At 42.4% G+C, this 24,642-nt stretch overlaps 1 long non-coding RNA gene across 1 annotated transcript in view; it reads left to right on the top strand.

Annotated features, from left to right (window-relative positions):
- The window catches only part of LOC120926469, a 72,364-nt gene that overhangs the window by 33,418 nt on the left and 14,304 nt on the right, over positions 1 to 24,642 (top strand). The gene's annotated exons all lie outside the window — the stretch shown is intronic.

Here is a 24,642-nt window from a genome sequence, read left to right as displayed (position 1 = left end):
CAATGCAAGGGTAATTTTGGATTTTATTCAGAGTTCAGCTTTAACAGAGCAACAATATTGTAAAACTGCCTTTTAAATATCAGGTTTGCTAAAAGGACCTCTATGATAAAAGCATACATTTTAATCCTATAAATTTAGCAATGTAATAGCAATACAAAAAATAATTATTTTTGACAATCCACTATAAGCTTACTTGAAAAATCTATCAAGTTGTGAGTGCTACCAGTTTGCCGGCCAATTTTCCCCACAACTTCCTGGAATCCCCGCTTGCTTTTTGTCTTCTCCTCGGCCCAACCCCTTTAATTCACTTTCTGAGGACAAAATATATCAGGGTACCAGCGCACCAGCCTAGTGTATTTACGTTAGAAGATTTTAATAACAATCTCGAACCACACTCCGGCTGGTCATGGAGGAAGTGAAGAGGGTCACCGCCGGGTGACACGTTTCGAAGCTCAAAGCCTCTTCATCAGAGCCCAGCAGTACCTTGCTGTCTAACCTATGTAGTTCTAACCTATGAAGGCAGGCTCTGTGAAATGTGTGACACAGCAATTCCTACTCACAGGGCATAGTAGTGAATACATGTTACAGAATTCAAGGAAGTAAATGTGTGGAGATCTTCATATATTCGAGGGGTTCTAATACCCTTAAGGTTTTTTATTAATGCATTCCTGGCATTAAGGTAAAAAACCTTCAACGCTGTAGGATTCCCCCAGTCCCCCCTTATACTTACCTGAGCCCAATTTTGATCCAGCATTGTGCACAAGAGCAATTTCTCTCCTTGCTCTCTGCCTCCTCACTGGGCAGGTTGATAGCAGCCATAGGGCTTTATTTACTAAAGGCAAATCCTTAAAGATAAAAAACAGTGTTTTTGCTTGAACATGATTGAATTATAAAAATTAGCAGAGCTTCCCCTTATTTCTGATCCTCATATCTACAGTGACTGCACTTCCAAGTGCATTTGCAGTACACAGTGGATTTGCCTTTAGTAAATCAACCCCATTGGCTCTCTCTGCTTTTTATCAAATACTATAACAAGACAGCAGGGTCAAACAACCCTGTGTGTGTAAATAGACACAGACAGGGTGGCTCAGAAGTAAGCCCGCATAAGTGCGGGGAGGAACCAGGAGCACTGTCAGGGGATTCTAGAAGAGGAGAATTAGGACTGCTCTGAGAAAAAACATTGCACAGAGCAGGTAAGTATGATGTTTTTATTTTAATTAAAAGAAAAAAATGGAAGCTGTAATATCACTTTACATTTAAAAACTTCAAGATCATTCAGTATAGTAGGAGAAGGCAAAAAATTATTGAAATACAATGTGGAAATACATATATGATTTTAGTTTTTGACCATAGATACACTTTAAGTGAAAAAAATAGAGAAGAAAAAGAGAGCTGTATGCCTTGATCCTGATTTGATGTTTAACACAATCATGGCTTCCCAAGGGCAATATAGGAATATAGGAATTTGTTTTTTTATTAAATAATCATTACGAAATCACAATTTATTTACAATATTGTATGTAAGAACAGTAAAATATATGTATGATAGAGTTAAAGCTTTACTCCAGTCAGCAGTAAAAAAAAAAAAAATACTATTCAGTTGCCCCCCACCTAGCCCCCCAAATATAAATGGTTAACAGTTCCATCAGACTAGTGGGTGAAGGAATTAGTAAAAATACTTTATTTCTTGCTCCCACTGAGTTGGTGCCCAGCACATAACAGGTCCCACAAAGCTGCTTTTCTTCTCTGTCTGTGTAGTCACATGACATCATTATGACATCATTATATATATATATATATATATATATATATATATATATGACATCATTGGGGTGAGGATATCGAAGGCCTGTCCATATTTCAGGAGTGAAAGAGAGACAGTTCCTGGGGAATAAAGGAAAAAAATAAGTACCCCTGCTTATTCCTTTTCCCTTAGCCTAAATTAACATATAGTGCCTTAAAAAAGTATTCATATCCTCTGAAATTTTCCACATTTTGTCATGTTACAACCAAAAATGTAAATGTATTTTACAGGCATACCCCACTTTTAAATACACAGTGGGTTGTATTGGTGTCCGTTTATGAAGCAGTGAAGAGCGGTGATCCCAAGGATCACCACTGATCACAGCCCATAAACAGTTTATGAAACAGAGATAATCGGTTTGAATTTGTTCTCCTGCTGATTATCTCTACACACAGAGAATCCTCATAGACTGACACAGTAACGGCCAGTTTATGAAGCTGTGATCTGAGAGCTTCACTGGCGATCTGTGTCAGAATTCACACTCCCAGATTCACCAGCTCAGAGGTGGTGAAACGGGGAGTGAAGAGGGAATCACGGGGGTTCTGAGTAGGAAGGAGGAAGATTTTTAACTTCCTTCTACCTCGTTCTGACCCCCCAACACTGTAACTATGTCCCCCTGTAATATTTATGTGTATACATATATATATACATACATATATATATATAATGTGTACCTGTATATATATATACATGTATATATTATGAAGGGGGACTCATTTATTTTAATTACATTACCCACGCCGTCTGTCAGTATACTGAGCGGTGATAATTTATCACCGCTCAATAAACTGACATCTCGGTTTTTCTGTGAATTTCTGGTACTGTAATCTCGTAAAGTCTCACATGTTCGGTCGTCTGTACGTCCGACCAGACAATTTTCCGGCGGATCGGACAGGTTTCCAGCGGACAAATTTTACTTAGCATGCTAAGAAACATGTCCGCTGGAAGCCTGTCCGTCGGACATGTTCGGTCGTCTGTACGACTTACCGGACATGTCCGCTCGGCCGAAAGCCCTCGCATGCGTCGAAGTGATTCAACGCATGCGTGGAAGCATTGACCTTCCAGGGTCGCGCACGTTGCCGCGTCATTGTCGCAGCGACTGTGCGGCCACGTCACCGCGTATCCTGTACGCAGGGATTTTGGTTTGATGGTGTGTACAACCATCAGACCAAAATCCGGCAGCGGACATGTCCGATAAAAAAGGGTCCGGTGGACCGTTTTCATCGGACAGTCCATCCGTGTGTACGAGGCCTAAGGGTGAAGCGATCTTCTCTGCTTCATAAACAGGCACACAGAGGAGAAAAATCTCCACCGTGAATGCCGGAGAACGAAGCAGTGAATAGATTTCACTGCTTCATAAGCGGACACCTTTATGTGATAGACCAACACAAAGTGGTACATAATTGTGAAGTGGAAGAAAAATTATAAATTCGTTTCAAAATACACTTGTGAAAGTGTGGCGTGCATTTGTATTCAGCCCCCCTGAGTCAATACTTTGTAGAACCACCTTTTGCTGCAATCACAGCTGCAAGTCTTTTTGGGGATGTCTCTACCAACTTTGCACATCTAGAGAGTGACATTTTTGCCCATTCTTCTTTGCAAAATAGCTCAATATCTGTCTGATTGGATGGAGAGCATCTGCTAACAGCAATTTTCAAGTCCTGCCACAGATTCTCAATTGGATTTGGGTCTGGACTTTGACTGTGCAATTCTAACACATGAATATGCTTTGATCTGAAGCATTCCATTGTAGCTCTGGTTGTATGTTTAGGGTCGTGGTCCTGCTGGAAGGTGATCCCTCACCCCAGCATCAAGTCTTTTGCAGACTCTAACATGTTTTCTTCTAAGATTGTCCTTTATTTGGCTCCATCCATCTTCCCATCAATTCTGACCAGCTTTGCTGTCCCTGCTGAAAAAAATCATCCCCACAACATGATGCTGCCACCACCATGTTTCATGGTGTGGATGGTGTGTTCAGGGTGATCTGCAGTATTAGTTTTCTGCTACACATAGTGTTTTGCTTTTAGCCCAAAAAGTTCAATTTTGGTCTTATCTGACCAGAGCACCTTTTTACACATGTTTGCTGTCTCCCCCCACATGGCTTCTCTCAAACTGCAAACTGGATTTTTTTTTGCTTTCTTTTAACAATGACTTTCTTCTTGCCACTCTTTCATAAAGGCCAGATTTGTATAGTGCACGTCTAATAGTTGTCATGTGGGAAGATTCTCCCTCCTGAGCTGTGGATCTCTGCAGCTCCTCCAGAGTTAGCATGGGCCTCTTGGCTACTTCTCTGATGAATGCTCTCCTTGCCCAGCCTGTCAGTTTAGGTCTTGGTAGATTAGTTGTGTCATACTCTTTTCATTTTCAGATTATGGATTGAACAGTGCTCCGTGAGATGCTTGGAATATTTTTTGTAACCTAACCCTGCTTTAACCTTCTCCACAACTTTATCCCTAACCTGTCTGGTGTGTTCCTTGGCCTTCATGATGCTGTTTGTTCACTAAGGTTATTTAACAAAACACAGAGGGCTTCACAGAACAGCTGTATATATACTGAGATTAAATTACACATAGGTGGACTCTATTTATTAATTAGGTTCCTTCTGAAGGCAATTGGTTCCACTAGATTTTAGATAGGGGTATCCGAGTAAAGGGGGCTGAATACAAATGCATGTCATTCTTTTTAGATATTTATTTGTAAAAAAGCTTGAAAACCATTTATCATTTTCTTTCCACTTCACAATTATGTGCCACTTTGTGTTGGTCTATCACATAAAATACCAATAAAATACATTTACGATTTTGGCTGTAACATGACAAAATGTGGAAAATGTCAAGGGGTATAAATACCTTTTGAAGGTACTGTATAATCTTTGCTGTGTGGAGGGAAATGCAATTCATACTCATGCTAGCTGGAGCTCAGCCTTAAAAATGTATAGTTAAAAAAAATGCATGATGTTAATTTAGAATTGATGTAGAGAATGTTCATTTTAGGAAGTTAAATTTAGTAAATAAGGTGAATCCATGTTAACTTTGAATATCCAATCTTATGCTAGCAAAATCCTGTTTTTTATTTCATTTGCATGTCAAGCCTATACTGTTTTTGTAAATCCACCCCAACATACACATACACAAGGAACTGCATAACACACAGTGGAAGTTGTTCCATCTGCATAGATATATTAAGTACAAACAAAATAATCTTTGGATCATGCACAAAATGATATGTATGCACTTATTTATATATAAACATAGAATAATGTTAAATCTTGGCCAGGATAGAACATATCAGTCATCTGCACAGTTCCATTTATCAGATGTTGGAAAGCAAACAGAAACTGATGCAGAGTATCCAGGGATTCAACTTTGAACTAGGACTACAAGGACAGCAACAACCCAGCAGGCATTTCCACTGCTCTTGATTGAGGTTGGTCCAAACAGCTCAGGCTTCCCAAGTTCCCAACAGTTCCTTTGAAATGTAATATTTCCGAAGCAGGAAGGAAAAAAAGGAATCGGGGATTCTAAGAAGGAAAGGCAAGAAAACATTGATTTGTAGTGTGTGGCAACTGGTAAATGGTATTATTAACATTAAGTAAGACAAAAGAAAATAGATTCTGTGGGGAAGTGCATTCTGTGACTGTCAGTAACAGTTTAATTTTCTTTTTTTTTTAAACAGAAAATTGATATAGGTCAGCAGATGGGTTTTATTGCTTTTAAATCTCGTCTTTGATTCCTGTCCTTGTAAGGTTTATTTTTTTTTCCACAATTCCTTTAGTTTTACAGGCTGCTATCCAAGTTATTAAAGCAAACATTGCACTGTCATTGAAGGTTTGCTTGCCACAGGTATAAAAATATTGACAATTGTCTAGTATATCCTTTTAAAGGGTCAGTAAATATGATTTTTTAGCCGATTTGTACAACAAGTTTTTTTTTAAAAATATATAAAAATATATAAAAATATCAGCTTTCAGAGAATAAATAAATCAGATTTGCTCTAATTATTTCTTAATACAGTATGGTACCCACTATATACACTGGGGTAGATTCAGTAACATTTGCACAGTTTTTGCCCTGCGCCCCCGCAAATTTTCTGCGCTACCCTTGATTCACAGAGCAGTAGCTCCGTAAATTGCGTGGGCGCTCCGGCAAAATGCCCGGCGTAAGCGCACGCAATGTAAATGATCCCGTAGGGGGCGGGAATCATTTAAATTAGGCGCGTTCCCGAGCTGAGCGTAGTGCGCATGCTCCGTCGGGAAACTTTCCCGACGTGCATTGCGGTAAATGACGTCGCAAGGACGTCATTTGCTTCAAAGTGAACGTGAATGGCGTCCAGCGCCATTCACGATTCACTTACGCAAACAACGTAAATTTCAAATTTCGCGACGCAGGAACGACGGGTATACTTTAGCATTGGCTGCCCCTGCTATAGAAGGGACAGCCTTACGCAAAAAAACGACGCATGCAAACAACGTAAACTGCGTACGCAGGGCTCGCGTAACGTTGTGAATCGGCGTTAGTATGCAATTTGCATACTATACGCTGACCACAACGGGAACGCCACCCAGCGGCCTGCGTAAGAATGCAGCCTAACATATGAGGGCATAAGAGCCTTATGCCACGCATATCTTAGGCTGCAGTCGGCGTAAAGAGCTCTCTGAATCAGGAGAAGTCGTTACGCCGGCGCAAGTAAGCAATTGCGCTGCGTAACTATGGTTACGCAGATGCAATTGCTTCTTGAATCTGGGCCACTACTGCCATTTTATAGGAGTAGAGTAAGCTCTACGGGCAGATGAACTGTTTAAGGTCCAAAAAGTGAATGAGCATAGATCTGGAGCCTTCATACAATATTTCAGTTCAGCTGTTTAACACAATTTTGCAAACTGTACTAGTTTTAAATACTTTAATATTGGTGTGAGAACCAGGGGTACATAAATCAGCATCTGTGAACACAGACTTCTCTTAAGGGTGTACCTGGTCATCACCAAAGCCTCAGATAGTGGAGAGGGGATTGTTGGTGGGGTACTCCTAGGTTGTGTCCACCCATCTGACCCACTGGTGGACCAAAGGTATTAGCACTAAAACAAAGATATCAGACATTATTGAACTAAGATCAACAGTTGGAAGTGAACAAGCAGTAAAGCATAAACTGCAAAAGCTCTATAAAAGCTGGAAGATGACCAAGGTGCCAACTAGGAAACCAAATCGTAAAGGAGTTGTAAAGGAAAAAATGTTGTCACCTTAATGCAATCCATGCATTAAGGTGAAAAAACATCTGATGATGCCGCCCCCCCCCCCCCCCGAGCCCCCGTTTTACTTACCTGACCCGTCGAAAGTCCCGCGCACGGTCCTGAGATCCTCTTCGCCGCTCAGCCTGGCCGCTAATTGGCTAGAGCGGATGGCTTGAGAGCAGCGCAGTCATTGGCTGGCGCTGCTGTCAATCACATCCAGTGACGCGGCACGCCGAGGGGCAGGGCCGAGTGATACAGTGAGCAGCTATGGCCGCTTGCTGTATCACGGAGCGCGCCCGCAAGGACTCATCACCATGCGAGCTCTCTCGCATGAATGTGGTGAGTTCTTGCAGGGAGGACCAGAGACAGCTGCCGAGGGACCCCAGAAGACGTGGATCAGGGCCACTCCGTGCAAAACGAACTGCACAGTGGAGGTAAGTATAACATGTTTGTTATTTTAAAGACATTTTTCTTTTCCTTTACTAACCCTTTAGGCCTGAATCACACTAGTGCGGTGCGAATTTCAGCTCTCTTATCTCTGCAGAGAGATAAGAGAAGTGTTCTGCAGATTAGCAACGTTTTAGATGCGCATTTGGAGACCTGGGAGAAGTTCCAGGTGAGAGGAGAGTGGGGGAGAAGTGTATTGAGCTGAATGAGAGAAATTCCTGAAGAGAACAGAACACATCTGCGAATTAGATGCGTACCCATAGAAGATAATGGGACTGCATTCGCACCTGAGCCGCACCGCAAGACATAAAAACCGCACACGGTTTGGGGCAATGCGCAGTGTGGATGCATCGCACATATGTGAACCAGCCTCATTGAAAACAATGTATTTTGAAATGTCCTGTGAATTAGATGCGGTTTAAGCCGCACTCAATTCGCTTAGGTGTGAACCTGGCCTAAAAGTGTATGTCAACCCAAATTTTTTCTTTTCTAGTTAAGGATAGAATGGATTAGAATTTCTGGCACTGCATTAGAGATACATACCAGCTTACATGTCCTACTGATGAAGTCTACAACTGAGAGAAAGTGAAAAAAAAATCTACAACAGGGACATTTAAAATCTAAAAGGACTTATAACCTTCCCCCTTTTCCCTAAAGATTTTTTAAATTTTTTTTATCAGTGTTGCTGTTGAAGAGTTCCCTTTACCTCCTATCTGGTAAAAATGCTGGCAGCCGGACACAAAGTAAGATTACATTTTTCTAACAGAGCCCTGACAAGGTTTCTAACCCCTCTTTACTTTATCCAAAACCAAGAAAAAAAAATTGCAACTTGACATATGCTTTAATAAATGACATATCAATATCATTAGCATGAAAGAGACAGCAGAGAAATCATTAAAACACATTTCAGAGTACACACTAAAATATAAATAATTCCTAGATGAATAGCATTTAAGCCTAGTACACATGGGCCGAATGTCAGGCGGCAATGGCATTGGCTGGTTCAATAGAAACCAGCCAACATTCAACCCGTTTGTACTGCAGTCAGTCTGACAGAAGCCGGCCATTTTCCTGGCTTCTGTCAAAGGGGCATGACCATAAAATATCTGCCAATCGTCTCCCGATGGCTGAGAGCACTGACCTGAGTGTTCGGGGGGGGGGGGGCAGTACCCCTGTCAGAACAAAATAGAACAGCAGGGGAGGTTGGTGTACTAACATTGGATAGTTAGTACAGCAGCCCCTCCTGAACTATCAGTTTTTTTTTCATTCAGCTCTGCTGGGTTGAAGGAAAAAAACTACTAGCGTGTACTAGGCTTTCGTTTTTAAAGCACTGTCAGAAGAATTTAATAAAACAAAACCGACTGAAACTTGCCATCAAGGGACAGATAGAGTAAACAGTGGCATTGCTATAGGGGTGTGAGGGGGAGGGGGCGGCCAACACCGGGTGACACCCGCCAGAGGGGTAATATCAGGGCTGCTGCTACACACTGTACTATATTGCTTGCACTTGCAGAGCTACAGCAGAGCAGTGCAAGCAGGGAACCCATCCATGTGGGGGAGGCTGCCTATAACACTCCTCAGTCATTAAATCAGGTTAAGCTGTCCCTCTGGGATCTCCAATATCTCCCAAGACAGTCGTAGTTGGTGGGCCAAGCTGGGGGTGTGGCTGTCTCCTCCATTCCTCCCACAGACTCCATCACTCTGGTTGATCTGATCCCGCAGCTAAAGAGGAGAAAGAGGTAAGGACACAGCAGTCCTGGGTGTCTTCATCTCCAGGCATGCTTTAAGTTTCTGCACACTGTCAGTATATAGAGTCCTAACCTGCCCTATACCACACTAACCTGCCCTATACCACCCCAATCTGCCCTATACCACCCTAACCTGCTCTAAAACACCCTAACCTGCCACTATACCACCCTAACCTGCCATTATACCACCCTAACCTGCCGCTATACCCCCCTAACCTGCCACTATACCAACCTAACCTGCCACTATACCACCCTAACCTGCCCTATACCTCCCTAGCCTGCCACTATACCACCCTATACTACTCTAAACTGCCACTATAGCACCCTATATTATCATTTACAGGGGCCATCTTGTGGTGTGGCCCGTGACTGTGCACTGTCTGCAGGGCGCTGGGCAGGATAGACAGAAGGGGGTGACACCATGTTTTACCGCACCATGTGACATCACCCCTAGTGACACCACTGAGAATGCCTGTCTCTGTACACTGGCTAACCCCTCCCCAACTGTCATTGGTTGTTAAAGGGGTTGTAATGGTTCGTTTTTTTTCACCTAAATTTTTCACCTTAACACATCTACTGTATGTTAAGCTGCACTGACTGCACTCACTAGAGGACGCCTTGCTTTCCACAGGACGAGGATCAGGAAACCAGAAGTGATGCAATGACGAGTATAGATTACCTATAATCAAAAGTGGGAGGTTTTGGGGCGCAGTGTTCTGCTCATCAAGGACAACCTGGAACAAGCCAATTAGAGCCTCAGCCTCAAGTCACATGCTCAAATCACATTTACAGACTTAATAGCCACCCATTAGTCTGGCGCCCCACACAGTGTACAGAGTTTGTACACTGTGCGGGGCGCCGGACTAATGGGTACTGCAGACATATGTACAATTTATTTTTTAATAAATGTTAATATAACTTAAAGTTTTTAATATTTTTAAGTAGCTTTCTTCTTTGACAAACTACCACCCTAATCTAGTGTGTAACATTAAACCCCTGAATACATGCAGTACTTAATTGGTATAGAGCACATACCACAGTATGGTCCAGGCATGTTATTAAAGGGTGTAATTTTGCCACTGATTTCTAATGTGATGTGTTTTTCTTATTTATTTGCCTCCTGTGTTTATGTGCCCTAGAAGAAATAGAACCATTCACATAAGTCACTGCTGTTAAGCAGCTTACAGGCTACAGAACACAAACATGCACTGTATTATATTGCCAGTTTGATCTGTGGCTCATCAACCTACCAGTAGATTTTAGGGTTTTAGGAGGATTCTGGAGCACTGAAAATAAAAATAAAGTGACTCTGTCACTTAAAAAAATAGGGTGCAAGTACAAAGTACAAGCATATAGATGTGCCAGCAAAAAAGTGCAGCAGCTCTCATTCCTCTCCTATGCCTGATGGCTGGCTGTTCTGTACAGGTATCCTATAGGTAATGTTGGAGGTTGGTGATCACCCTCCTTTTCACATGCAATCTTATTGGCTCATCGGTATTATGAGTGTCCTTTTTGGCCACTAGGACTGTGTGAATGACAGAGACAGTGGGCAAGCTCCATGCAAAAAAGTACTGGTGCTTTGACCATTCACTACAATTCAACATTTAACTGTAGCTCAAGATAGTGAGAGCTACTGCAAGTATCTACAGACACCTCTAAGTATCTAGAACCAAAGTTTAGGTAAATAAAAAATATATAAACATTAGTACAATGGATGTTACTTACATTTAAAGCAAAGTTTGCCTTGTGCCATTGCCAGCTGTCATAGTGGACCTCTGATTCATCTGCTCATGTTCCATCCATAGATCACTTTTCATTCATAGAATCTATATAACAGCTACTAAAAAGAGAGTAGGGATGAGCCAAACACCCCCAGATTCGGTTCACAACAGAACATGTAAAAAAAATATTGTTCGAACACACAAACAACATGAAGCCCCATACACACTATCAGTTTTCCTGCAGGTTTTTCTCTTCAGATTTACCAAAACCATCTAATATGAGGTCAAACCTTAAGGCCTTGTACACACGACCGAACATGTCTGCTGAAACTGGTCCGCAGACCAGTTTCAGCAGACATGTTCGGTCGTGTGTACGGCCGACCGGACAGGTTTCCAGCTGACATTTGTCCAGCCGACCGTTTTCCAGCGGACAAATGTTTCTTAGCATGCTAAGAAACATGTCCGCTGGAATCCTGTCCATCGGACATGTTCGGTCGTCTGTACAGACTCACCGTACATGTCCGACCGGCCGCCATCCCTCGCATGCGTCGAATCACTTTGACGCATGCGTGGAAGCATTGACCTTCCAGCGTCGCGCACGTCGCCGCGTCATCGTCGCGGCGACGGCGCGGACACGTCACTGCGCTGTCTGTCCACGCAGATTTCGGTTTGATGGTGTGTACAGCCATCAGACCGAAATCTCCCAGTGGACATGTCCGATGAAAACGGTCCGGCAGACCGTTTTCATCGGACTGTTCGCTGGTGTGTACGAGGCCTAAGGCCTTGTACTCACGACCGGATCTGTGCGCTGGAAACTGTCTGCCCGACAGTTTCCGGCGTACAAGGCTGATTTGTGTTTTGTTCCGCTGGCGTGTACACACCAGCGGACCAAATTACCGTCGTACCGGAACGCGTGCACGTAAACTACGTACGACATCACTATAAAGGGGAAGACCAAACTTAATGGCGCCGCCCTCTGTTCCTCTTTTGCTAGTTACGGGTTTGCTCGTGTTAGTGAAGGTTTGGTTAGAGCTGATTCGCGCTTCTCGGTCTCCAGGCTTTGACAGCGTGTATTCACGGGTTCAGTGCGTGTGCTTGCGGTAACGTAGTTGTCATTCGGCTATAGGCTAGCAGGTTGTTTCTGCTTTAGCAGTTGCATCCTGTGCGCTCGTATCTGTTTGTCACGCGTTTGTCGCAGGTAGTGCTGGATTTGCGAGTGCTTTCTGTTTCAGTGTGTTCTTGACTGACCAGCCGGCCGGTTTGAAGCCATGATGGAGCAGCAGCGTCAATTTTCGCGAGTTGGTGCTGTTTATTGGATGGCTGCTGGATATGTTCATTTGTCCAGTACTTTGGCCAGAAACAGGGGGCGGAGGCGTTTCTGGACCAAGAATTGGTTGCGCCAGCGTGACCAGTTCTCACATATGCCTCTGCTTAGGGAACTCCAGGAGAATAATCCTAATGACTTTAGGAATTTTCTCCGCATGACGGACCCCGTATTCAACCGTCTGCTGGAACTTCTGTCCCCCTATATCACGAGGCAGGACACTGTGATGCGCCAAGCCATCACGGCCGAGCAGAGGCTTATTGCCACGTTGCGGTACCTGGCGACTGGGAGGAGCCTGCAGGACCTCAAGTTCTCGACAGGCATCTCTCCGCAGGCGCTTGGGGTCATCATACCGGACACGTGTGCTGCCATCATCAAAGTTATGCATGAGGAGTATATTAAGGTAAGTTTCGTGGCTGTAATAATGTGGCCAACTAACTTTTTTTTTAATTTCCCAGATATGCTGTGTGTTTAACTAACGTTCCCTTTTCTCCCTATGCATGTTGATATAAGCTTTACATGTTTTATTCTTGACCTACCTGTATATTTGTCCCTTACCCAATATTAACCTGTCCAGCATGCTATCCTAGGGACAAACCCACCTTGCCATTTTTTAAAACAGGACTTTTTGGTTTTTGTGCCCCCCCCCCTTCAAACTTTTATTGTCCCCATCAGAGGGTTGTGGAGTCTCTTAATTAAGTGGCCCTATATATTTCATTTCCCAAATTCTCCATGCACATTTTTCAAATGCAATTTTAATACTTTGAAGTGTCACAAGGATGCTTGTAGGATGTTTTTGTTACAAAGTACTAAATCTCTTTTTTTGTTTGTCCCCACAGCTACCCTCCACACCACAGGAATGGCAGTCTGTGGCTTCCCAATTTGCCCAGCGGTGGGATTTTCCTAACTGCGGTGGAGCAATAGATGGGAAACACGTCCGCATTGTGCCCCCACCCCGCTCGGGGTCCTACTATTATAATTACAAGGGTTATCATAGTATTGTGTTGATGGCGGTGGTGTCGGCACAGTATGAGTTTCTATATGTGGACGTGGGGAAGAATGGCCGGATGTCTGATGGGGGAGTGTTCGCACGGACTGATTTCTATGATCGTCTCCAAGCTGGTGGTCTGGCATTGCCACCAGATGAAGATAATGTGGAAGGACTTCCGTTTGTGTTCCTAGCGGACGAGGCTTTCGGGCTTGGTCCTCACCTCATGCGGCCTTTTCCCCAGAGGACCCTCACCTCAGAGAGGAGTGTGTTTAATTTTCGGTTGGCCAGGGCTCGGAGGGTAGTCGAGAATGCCTTTGGGATACTCACCAACCGGTTCCGCCTGTTCAGGACATCGATACATCTGGCGGAATATAAATTGGACACCGTTGTATTTGCCTGCTGCATTTTGCACAACTTTTTACGCAGGCACTCCCAGACGTACCTACCCGACATCGGTTCTGAGGCAAGACTACCCTCAGATCCCCTTCCCGGGCTGGACACTGGTCGCGCTGGCTTGGCCCCCCAATCAGCTCGTGAGGTACGCGACAAATATGTTGAGTACTTCATGGGTCGGGGGGCCATTGCTATGCCAGATCATATTTCTTTCTAATTCGGCCCCCAAAGAAAGGAATATTCTCTCAAATAAAAAATAATTAGACCATTGGACTTTATACAGTTGTTTGTCATTAATGCTTTTTCTCTTTTTATCTGTCTTCCTGGTTCTCTAACTAACTTCTGCCATTTTAATGCATAATTGATTTCTCCACTTTTAGTAACTAACCACATTTTGCACAGTATTCACTCATCTACAAACAGGGTATTGAGTCTAGAAATAAGAAGCAACTCCATTTTGAAATTTTGAGGTCAAGTATTTTAATTTTTGCTTGTTCATGACCCCAAAAATTAGTTTATATTTTTTTCATTACTCCCTGCTTTTGTACTTAGGAGTCTACAAAAAAATTTTTTTTTTTTTTTTTTCAGGTAATTCAACCAAAAATATTAGGCAGATTATACATTTTTTAACAAGTTCACATTTTTTTTTAACAAATATAGTTAGATTTATTGTTTACATATATATATATATATATATAGACTATTTTTGGTGGGGTGTTTACCGCCTTTTTTTTTTTTTTTTCTGCATATTTTTTATGCACAAAAACCAATATTTTTTTAACCATTTTTTTTTGGTGTGTTTTTCAGTAAGCAAATTTTTTCGTTAGATTTTGGAGTAAAATCTCGACTTCACTAAATTCAGTGATTAGAGAGATTTATAATTCTATATATATATCTTTTTTATTTTTTGGCGTTGTTTATTCTTTATGGTCTAAACTTTATAGTATCCCAAAATGTTCAACATGGTCAAAAAGTAACAAAATCCAAATAAAAAAATATAAAAAATCACAACAGCAGTCAGTCATGGTGTGCTTTCACACTGGAACACGCCAAAATTTGAAGATACACACATTCAGTGCAAACTCGCCAAATGTCATTGGTTCAACAGACAAATGGCCACATGTGCTATCTGACATCATGGGTGATCAAGGTCTGTGTTCTGTGGGAGCAAACCCTTCCTCTCAACTACTTGAGGATGGAGGAGGGGGTTGGACCCACAAAGCACAGACACTAGATATTCTGTGATGGCAGATAGCACATGTTGGCACACTGTGTGTGTATCTTCAAATTTTGGCGTATTCATTATTAAAACAGTAAAAATGTTTGTGGGGGCGGGGGATGGGCGGGGGGTGTTTCAGTCTTTGACACGGCCCATCATGTCAATAATATTTTTAAAATTAGATTCGATGACCATCATTCTTTGCCGCATATTGTCCATTTCCGTGCAGCATTCCAAAAGGACATTTGTTAAATTCTCTTCCATGACAACCATCCTTTCACGCATATTGTGCATTTCAGTGCTGCACTCCATTACCTGCTGAATAATAATAGCAGCACTTGCACGTGAAAATATTGGCACACCATCCTCCTCCCCTAAAAAATAAATCAAAATTGTCATTTACAACATTATTTTTCGATGAGGCCTATCTACATATGTTTTTTTTAATCAAGCTAGGGTGACACTGACCTGATGGGCTTCTCCTTTCCACCTCTTCGACATCTTCTATCACTCCTCCTTCTTCCACCACCTCCCCATCATCTTGGACTCCTCCTTCATCCATCAATCCACCTTCTTTCAATTCGCCAAATTGTTCTTCCGCCACTTGCCCTTCATCTGCTATAAATTCTAAGTCCAAAATTACTTCTTCCTCCTCTCTTCCTTCCTCCTTTCTTCCTTCCTCCTCTCCTTCCACATCCTCTTCTCCTTCCACATCCTCTTCTCCTTCCACATCCTCCTCCTCCTCCACATGTTGAGATGGCAGATTTTGGCCTTGTCTGGCCCTCTCTGCCTCCTCCAAATGCTGGCGACTTCTTTCCCCTGAAATAACCAGAAAAAAATGTAGACTCATCAGCACACAGATATTGGAGAGCATAAATTGCACACATTGCTTAGAAGATGCTTTCATTTAGTTACTTTTAGCTTTCACCAAACCTACATTTTGCAATTACTTCTATATGGCAAGCTCTGATCCTGCCCCTTTTTAGCAAAGTGACACACATGGATGTCCCCCCTAAACAGTATTTATGGGAGACCCTACCAAACCCCTTTTTTGGTTTGGGGAGACACAGGTGCTCTGCATTGCAGATGTGAAAACATCTGCTTTATTACCACTGTTTTTAGAATGAATCCTGTTTGCCTTTCCCATTCTCATAATTTTATTTTCTAGAACTAGCTTTTACACAATGTTTACAAACAAAGTTTTTGGCCAGTGAGCCATGTCCAGGTGTGTTGTTCCTGGAATAACCGAGCCTTTCTGAGAAACTATGTGATGTTACGTGGTTTACTAAGAACACTATTTGTAAATATGTAGGTATTTATGTCCTAAAAAATAAATGACAACATGTCTTTAAAATTACAAGCAGGCCAAGGAGGCAGATGGTGAAATATACATGGCAACACATTATTGCAGACAATCACCCCCCCCCCCCCCCCAACCCCAATATATATTTACTTACTTTTACGCAGAATTTTAAGTATTTTCTTCATCTGATGTGGCTCCCTCAATTTTAAGTCTGACCATCGTTTCCTCAGCTGTTCCTTGGACCTGGTGATCCCAAACATCCTCTGCATTCTCCTCGCCACCTTGTCCATAATATGTGCCTTTCGGCGGTTAGGGGTCTTGTATGGCCCTAATTCACCATCATAGTCCTTCTTTCGCATGATGTAAACTAACTCCACCATTTCCTGGAACCGCATATTAGTGGCTTTGTATCTTCTTGGCCTTGATCGGGACGTCCCTGCCTCTGTCCCTTCACTTGTGGCATGAGAGCATCGTGCCCGCTCGTGTGACATCGCCATCTTTCCTTTCCCACAGAGATTATGGGCGTGGAAAAGATGAATTCTTACGCCATGGGCGGAGAAGAGGGCGGCGTTTAATACATACGCGGAGTGTAGAGAATGCAAACAACGTGTTTACGTCGTTTACGCGGAGAATCTTCGATCGCATCCAGAACATACACAGTTAACGCCATATTTCCTAAACTCATTGATTAGGGGCCTCGCAAAGGTGACGAGGGCGGGGTTTAATAAATACGCGGAGTGTTTAAAAGGTGCACGCCGTGATTACGCATCTTACGCGGTAATTAGGCGAGCGTGAGAAACGAGGAGCGAGAGACAGGAAGGTAAGGAAATTAAAAATGTGATCAGCAGAGGCCTTGAAAATGTAGACACATGGGATGGGGGTTTGGGCTGTTGGTTGCACCCTTTTTAAGCTATTCTGTCTATGGGGTACCACAATGTTATTTTGGTATCCAAATGCTTTTGGACACCTCACAAAATAGAGATGTGAACAATGCTGTACCTCATTGACAAGTTTTTGAATTCAGATCAGGCAAAGTATTGTTCAAGTGTTGGTTGTACAGAGGTCATTAGGAAGTGTCTTTTATGTCATCCATTGTCAGGGGCATGAAATTTACACATGAAAGAGTGCCTAGATGAATACTGTCATTTGTAAGCATTGTTTATTTTTCTATATTAAAAATATTTACTGCAATGTTAACAATGGCTCTGCATCTAGCAAATCAATGTTTGGTACAAGCAATGCGGCCGAGCTGCCAATCATTGTTTAAACAAGAGAGACTGTGTTTGTAATTAGATATAGGTAATAAATTTGAAGACACATATTAGATCAAGGTCAACGCTGATCCTTTTGAATAATTTTTTTTCTGTGGTTTATGTTTTTGGAATCTAGACTCAAAAAGAAATATAATTTTTAAAACAATTCAATGGACCAACTACAAACCAAGGAAGCTATAGAGCCCTTACTTCAAAAATATCAGGACACGCCCATCCTGTGGAATTCAAAACACGCATTATATTGCAATAAAGAGGTACGAGCGGCAGCACTAGAAGAGCTAGCAAACTATATGCAAACTTGGGTGCCAGGATGCACTGCCAACATGGTGAAGGATAAACTTGCCAACCTCAGAAGCACATACAGGAGAGCATACAAAGCTAATAAAAGCAAAAAATCGGGAGCAGCAGCAAGACAAGCAAAGGAACCCAAACTGTGGTATTATAAACAGATGGCTTTTTTGCGGGACGAAATGGAAGGCAGGAAAACGATGTCGAGTCTTTCTTCCAACCTTTCCTCCATGCTACCTTCCAGCGGACATTCCCCAGATGACCACAGCCCTGCAGAGTCGGAGGAAGAGGGCCTGGCTGACAGAGATGCAGATCTGCCACCCTTCGATGAGGAGGTATAGTAGTTTCCTCTATATTTCTGGCGTAAATAATTCTTGGTGGATTAATGATTTGATATTGTAAAAAAAAAGCCAAGCTGGGAAAAAGCAAACAAAAAGGTGTACAGACAAATAGGTGTCAGGGATGACAACTGCAGGGGTCAGAAGTAGAGTGTATTCAAGTAATAATGAACAGAAAATACTAAACGAAAAACATGAAAATGAGTGTGGTTTTATTTAGCGAAATTGTAAAAAATGTCCTTTTTTTTCCACACAGGAAGAAGAGATCAGCCAGGAGGTGGCAGATCCTCAGGTGTCTGTCAGCCAGGAGGAGGCAGGGGTCAGTGGCAGCCAGGAGGAGGCCGGGGTCAGTGGCAGCCAGGAGGAGGCCGGGGTCAGTGGCAGCCAGGAGGAGGCTGGGCCCAGTGGCCTGCAGCAGGTCCCCCCGGCCAGGAGAACCACCACCAGCCAGTCTTCTCCCCCCCAGGTGAGGCCATCAGGCCGAAGGAGGCAGTTGAGGCCTGTGGAGGAGGCAAGCCTCCGCATGATACAGGAGGCAAGCGCCATCATGAGGGCCCCCCTCAACCCCACAGAGGCCTTCAGTGCCTCATTGGCCCACGATTTGAATGAAGGGGAGGAGGACCAGAGAAGACTGGCAAAGGCCCTGATGAACCAGGTCCTTTGGTGGATGCAGAAGGGCCTGCTGACCCCAGACACTGGGCTATGTGACCCGGCCCGGCTTGCGGAACACCATCCTCCTGCTGCCACATCGACCCCAACTGCAAGACCCCGTGTTAGATCCGCTGGAAGGCTGCCTGGAGGGAAGGCTGGAAAGAGGAGGAAACGTTGATTTTCTGCCTTCCATTTCCTTCCACATAAAGGACATATTGTTTGTACTACCACAGTTTGGGTTCCTTTGTTTGTGTGCTGCTGCTTCATATTTTTGTGTTTGGCTCCTGAGGCTTGGAAGTTTATTCTTCACCATGTTGGAAATGCAAGTTTGCATATAGTTTGCTATCTATTCTAGTGCTGCCGTTCTGTTTATTTTTTGTGATGACATTTGCCTGAATAAAAGGCTTTTTGCTTTCATTTGAAAACATGTCTATTGTTTGTTATACTGTGGGGATTATTAGGCAGCAAACCTTTAATAAATATACAATGGGTAATTTACAAAGGACACACTCCTTGGGGGGGGGGGGACATTTGGTGTGCCAACATGGTTTAATATTCTCTAATGAAACACAAAAAAAAAAAAAAAAAAAAACTATAAAACATGTAAAAAAAAAAAAATTTAAATGGTGACATAACTAGAAACAACAAAAAACCCAAAAAAAATGCACATTCCTTTACAAAAATGACTACTATAAATTATGGAGGACCACCAACCAAAACACACGTCTGGCATAGAAAACATTATTAAAGGATTACATCACAAGCAAGAAATGTGACATTTCAGTATGGGACAACTCTATTGAAATTGCATCAGCAAGAGAACGGGGTTATTCTAGCAAGAGAAGAATTAATAAAACGAGGCAAGAAAATGTGGTTTAGTGCGCCTTTTTAAGACATTGTTCTCTTGCTAGAATAAAAGGTTTCTAATGACGAATGTGCCATATCCCAAACAAACGCGAGTTTTACCTGAACGAGCGCTCCCGTCTCCTCATTTGGACTGAGCATGCGCGGGGTTTTTGTACGCTGCTTTTGTGTACAGACGACCGAACATGTCTGACGGACACGATTCCAGCAGACTGTTTTAAAGCAAGACCAGGAAACAGTTGTTCGTTGGAAAACGGTCTGGCCGACGATTGTTTGCTGGAATTCTGTCCGTTACTGCCTACACACGAACGAACATGTCCGCTGAAACTGGTCCGCGGACCAGTTTCAGCAGACATGTTTGGTCGTGAGTACAAGGCCTAAGAGTTTCAATTCATATGCAATCAGGCAGGCCCTTGCACTACATGGTTTTGGTAAACCTGAAGAGAAAAACCTGCAGGAAAACTGATAGTGTGTAGGGGGCTTTAAAGTCTTTGGGACACGAACATGAAAAATCAAAAGTGCTAATTTTAAATGTTAATATAGAAGTTATTGTCATAAAAAGTGTTTGGGGACCTGGGTCCTGCCCCAGGAGACATGTATCAATGCAAAAAAAGTTTTAAAAACTGATGTTTTTCAGGAGCAGTGATTTTAATAATGCTTAAAATTAAACAATAAAAGTGAAATATTCCTTTACATTTCGTACCTGGGGGTGTCTATAGTATGCTTGTAAAGTGGCAAACTTTTCCCGTGTATAGAACAGTCCCTGCACAAAATTGCATTTCTAAGGCCCCGTACACACAACTCGGCAGAATTCAGCCAGAAACTCGATCGGAGCTGAATTCTGCCGAGAAACCCGGCCGTGTGTACACTTTCGGCCGAGGAAGCCGACGAGGACCTCGGCGAGGAAATAGAGAACATGTTCTCTATTTCCTCGTTGTTCAATGGCAAATTTCGGCTCGCCGAGATCCTCGGCGGCTTCACAAGGAACTTGACGGGCAAAACGATGTGTTTTGCCCGTCGAGTTCCTCGGACTTGTGTACGGGGCCTGAAGGAAAAAAAGTTGCGGCTATAATGAATTGTCGGTTTCCGGCAATACAGATAAAAGTCATTGAAAAAAAAAAAGGGAAGCGCTGTGGGGTTACCCAGTGACATGTACGAGTGACACCCGCCCACCCCCCTCCAACGCAATGGGAAAACATTTTTTTCTCTTTTAATAAAGGACTTGTCCCAAGCTGTCTACTGTTTTTTTTTTAATGTTATAAAATTCTTATTCACATAGAGGGCCAGGATCTGGTCCAGACCCCAAAGCATCCTCCCCATGTCGAGGGCATGTGGCCTGGTACGGTTAAGGAGGGGGGGCGCTCTCTCGTCCCCCCTCTTTTCCTGCGGCCTGACAGGTTGCGTGCTCAGATAAGGGTCTAGTATGGATTTTGAGAGGGACCCCTATGCCATTTTAAAAAAAAATTGGTTCAGGGTTCCCCTTAATATTCATACCAGACCTGAAGAGCCTGGTAATGGACTGGGGGGGAACCATGCCTTTTTTTCAATGACTTTTATCTGTTTTGCCGGGACCCGACAATTCATTATAGCCGCGAGTAGTTTTAAATTACTAATTTTCCTTTAGAAATGTCATTTTGTGCAGGGACTGTTCTAAACACAGGAAAAATGTGCCAATTTACAGGCATACTACAGATACCACCAGGTACGAAATTTAAAGGAATATTTCAGTTTTATTGTTTCACATTATTAAAATCACTGCTCCCGAAAAAAACTTAAATTTTTAAAACGTTTTTTGCATTGATACATGTCATCTGGGGCAGGTTCCCAAACACTTTTTATGATAATACTGTGCATATAAGCCTTTAAAATTAGCACTTTTGATTTCTCCCATAGACTTTTAAAGGGTGTTCCATGGCTTTCGAATTTGCCGCGAACACCCCAAATTGTTCACTATTCGGCGAACAGGCGAACACCCGATGTTCGACTCAAACATCAAGCTCAACCCTAAAAGAGAGTAGATGGGCAAAAAGGGCTGGCATAGTTGGCACACATCACAATAAATGTAAGTAACATTCCTTGTTTTTAAAAAACGTAATTTAAAATGATCGTGTGTGGGCTGCACATCGTTTTTTAGTTTCTGAAAAACGCCAATTTTTTTTTTTCGAACATGCTGCATTTTTTAACGTCGGTTTAAAAAATGTTGTATTTTTGGGTTGTAAAAAATGATCGTGTGTGGGCTAAAACGACGTTTTAAACCCGTGCATGCTCAGAAGCAAGTTATGAGATGGGAGCGCTTGTTCTGGTAAAACTACCGTTCATAATGGAGTAAGCACATTCATCACGCTGTAACAGACAAAAAAGCGCGAATCGTCTTTTACTAACAAGGAATCAGCTAAAGCAACCCAAAGGCGAATAGAACTTTCCCTTTAGAGAGCTGTTGTACATGTTGTACGTCACCGCGCTTTGTTCATCATTTTTTTTAAACGATGGTGTGTGGGCAACGTAGTTTTTAATGATGAAGTTGGAAAAACGTTGTTTTTTGGACATGCTGAAAAACTATGTTTTCTTTCATGCTGAAAAATGATCGTGTGTACGTGGCATTAGACTTTAAAAAATGTTTAAATACATGTAAAATTAGTAAAGAAAAATAGAAAAACTTAACAATGGACAAAGGGATATTGTTGCATATAAAATAAAGAAGATTTGACCATTTCTTTAGAAAAGAGTTCTGGATATCGATTTGTTTTTCCTTGTTAACTCTGTAACTTTACTCAACTAGGGGCATGATTTTAAAAATGGTTAACTACTGGCACATTTGCACACATGAACTGCATTCAATCTCATTTACCCAGTTAACTGATTTTTTATTTAGTGCAGATGCAAAGACAAATACAGTACCAGTATATCTAACATATTATTTTAAAACGTAGCAGATGTAAAGCAAATAAGGACTTAGATTATTAAAGCGGAGTTCCACCCAAATATGGAACTTCTGCTTTAAGGGAAGGTGACCCCCTGCCATGCCATATTTTTTGGGGGGGAGGGGCAGAAACCCTCTTTTTAGAGGGTTTCAGCTCCCACTTCCTACCTGGGCGCCAGAAGGGAGGTCACATCTCCCCCTCCCTCTCGGCAATCATCTGGGACATGTCACAGGTCCCAGATGATTGCTTAGCCAATCACGGTGCACAGCGTGGCTCGCTAATGCACAGTGAGTGCCTGGCTGTGAAGTCACAGCTGGGCGCCCACAGTAGTGATTCCGGCACCATGGAGAGGAGGGGGAGACAAGCGAGGCTTCGTTTCACCGCTTTTGCTGGACCCTGGGACAGGTGAGTGTCTGATTATTAGAAGTCAGCAACTGCAGTATTTGTAGCTGCTGACTTTTAATATTTCTATTTTAGTAGGAACTCCGCTTTAAGTAGTATTAAAGTGATTGTAAAGGCTAAATAAAAAAAAAATAGTAACAACTAGTTTTGTACAGAGCAGCCCTGGTCCTCCTCTTCTCGGGTCATCCATCAGTACTCCTGGCTTCTCCTCTTCCCGGTATGCCACCATAGGAAGACACTTCCTATGGTGGCACACTTGCGGGTTGGATCCTAAGCCATGCTGCCTGTGTGACACATGACCCCCTCGTCTCCTCTATCTCCTCACAATGTGATTTACATCAGCAGGAGCCAATGACTCCCACTGCTGTCTCTGAGCCAATGAGGCTAGAGAGAGACAGCAGCTTGATTGAGACTGGACTCAGGTAAGTATTTGGAGGGGCTGGGGGGAGAAAAACATGAAAAGGTTTTAACCATAATACAGAAGCAACAATGCAGAGAATGTATTAAGGTAGAAAAAACTTTAGCCTTTGCAACCACTTTACGTTTAGCTTGTCTTTAAGGTGATATATCTGATAAAAAGATCATTTTAATGTGTCGTAGTTTGGTAGAAAATAACAAAAACAATTGTGGTATGGTGTAATGTTATAGCCTGGATTTTTCACTGAAGAATGGAAAAATGCCTAATCCAGCAAATATGTACCGGTAGATGAATCCAGACAGAGCATGTGAGTTACAAATGTGATGAAACTACTTTCCTAAAAGCCACTGGCAAATCAATCATTCTGAGCTTTTTAAATATGCCCCTAGTGACTTCCAAGAAGGAATTAAACTCAAGATCATGGCCCTGCAAGACAAGCAAGCTAACTATATGGTCACAAAGTTGGCCTCTGCAATTATGTTCAAATAATAATAATAAAAAAAAATGTAAAAAATAAAAAAATTGGTTTGTAGACGGCGCTGTTTTGTTTTAAAGTGCACTTATCCATTAAAGTTAGTGCATCCCAAAAACACATACCAACATCATGTATACAGCATACGGACACTTTAGTCTATGCAGTGATCAGTAAATAAATACCAAGCTTGTGGTACTTTACAGTATACCTTGTGGTACTACAATATTGTGTAACAATTAAATAATCCTAACATATGCCAGTCCTCCTAACATGGATATATCTAAACAATAAAATATAGACATATTTTTATCACCATGGTATAGGTCCAGTCTCATGTAGAGTATTCCATTACCAGCAAAGATCCAGCTATGTAAACAACCATGAGCAATCTATTAATAATTAATCCAAAAATCTAGAGTGGAATGAGTGATCCCAAAGGAAAACAGACCTACATAAGTGATTAATTCAACACCAGGGTATTTGATCCTGAGTTAGAGTAGCAGAGCATAGCAATAAATGTAGGTACAAAATTTGATTCAAACCCTTATAATGAAACATTTTCTAAACTTATGGTGAGAAATTTTGATTTTCCTCACTTTCAGTACCAGTGGCAGTGACTGCTAGGACAAATAAAGAGGATGTATCTCCCTAGCAAGGGCACAGACAATATAAATATGACAGGAGGTTTAACACTTCTACACTTAAAATTCAAAAAAGTTTTGGCTTTACAATTAAAGTCCTGATGCACTTGGAGAAGTGACACTTAGTTCAACAGAGAAGCGTTTCTTAATGTGCCAACAGTAGGCTAATTTAAAGCTTAAGTGCAGCCATAAT

Source organism: Rana temporaria, chromosome 2 (genome assembly GCF_905171775.1).
Source record: "Rana temporaria chromosome 2, aRanTem1.1, whole genome shotgun sequence".
NCBI lineage: Eukaryota > Metazoa > Chordata > Amphibia > Anura > Ranidae > Rana > Rana temporaria.
The sequence above is the reverse complement of the archived record's forward strand: the minus strand, read 5'-3'. Positions and strand labels throughout refer to the sequence as shown.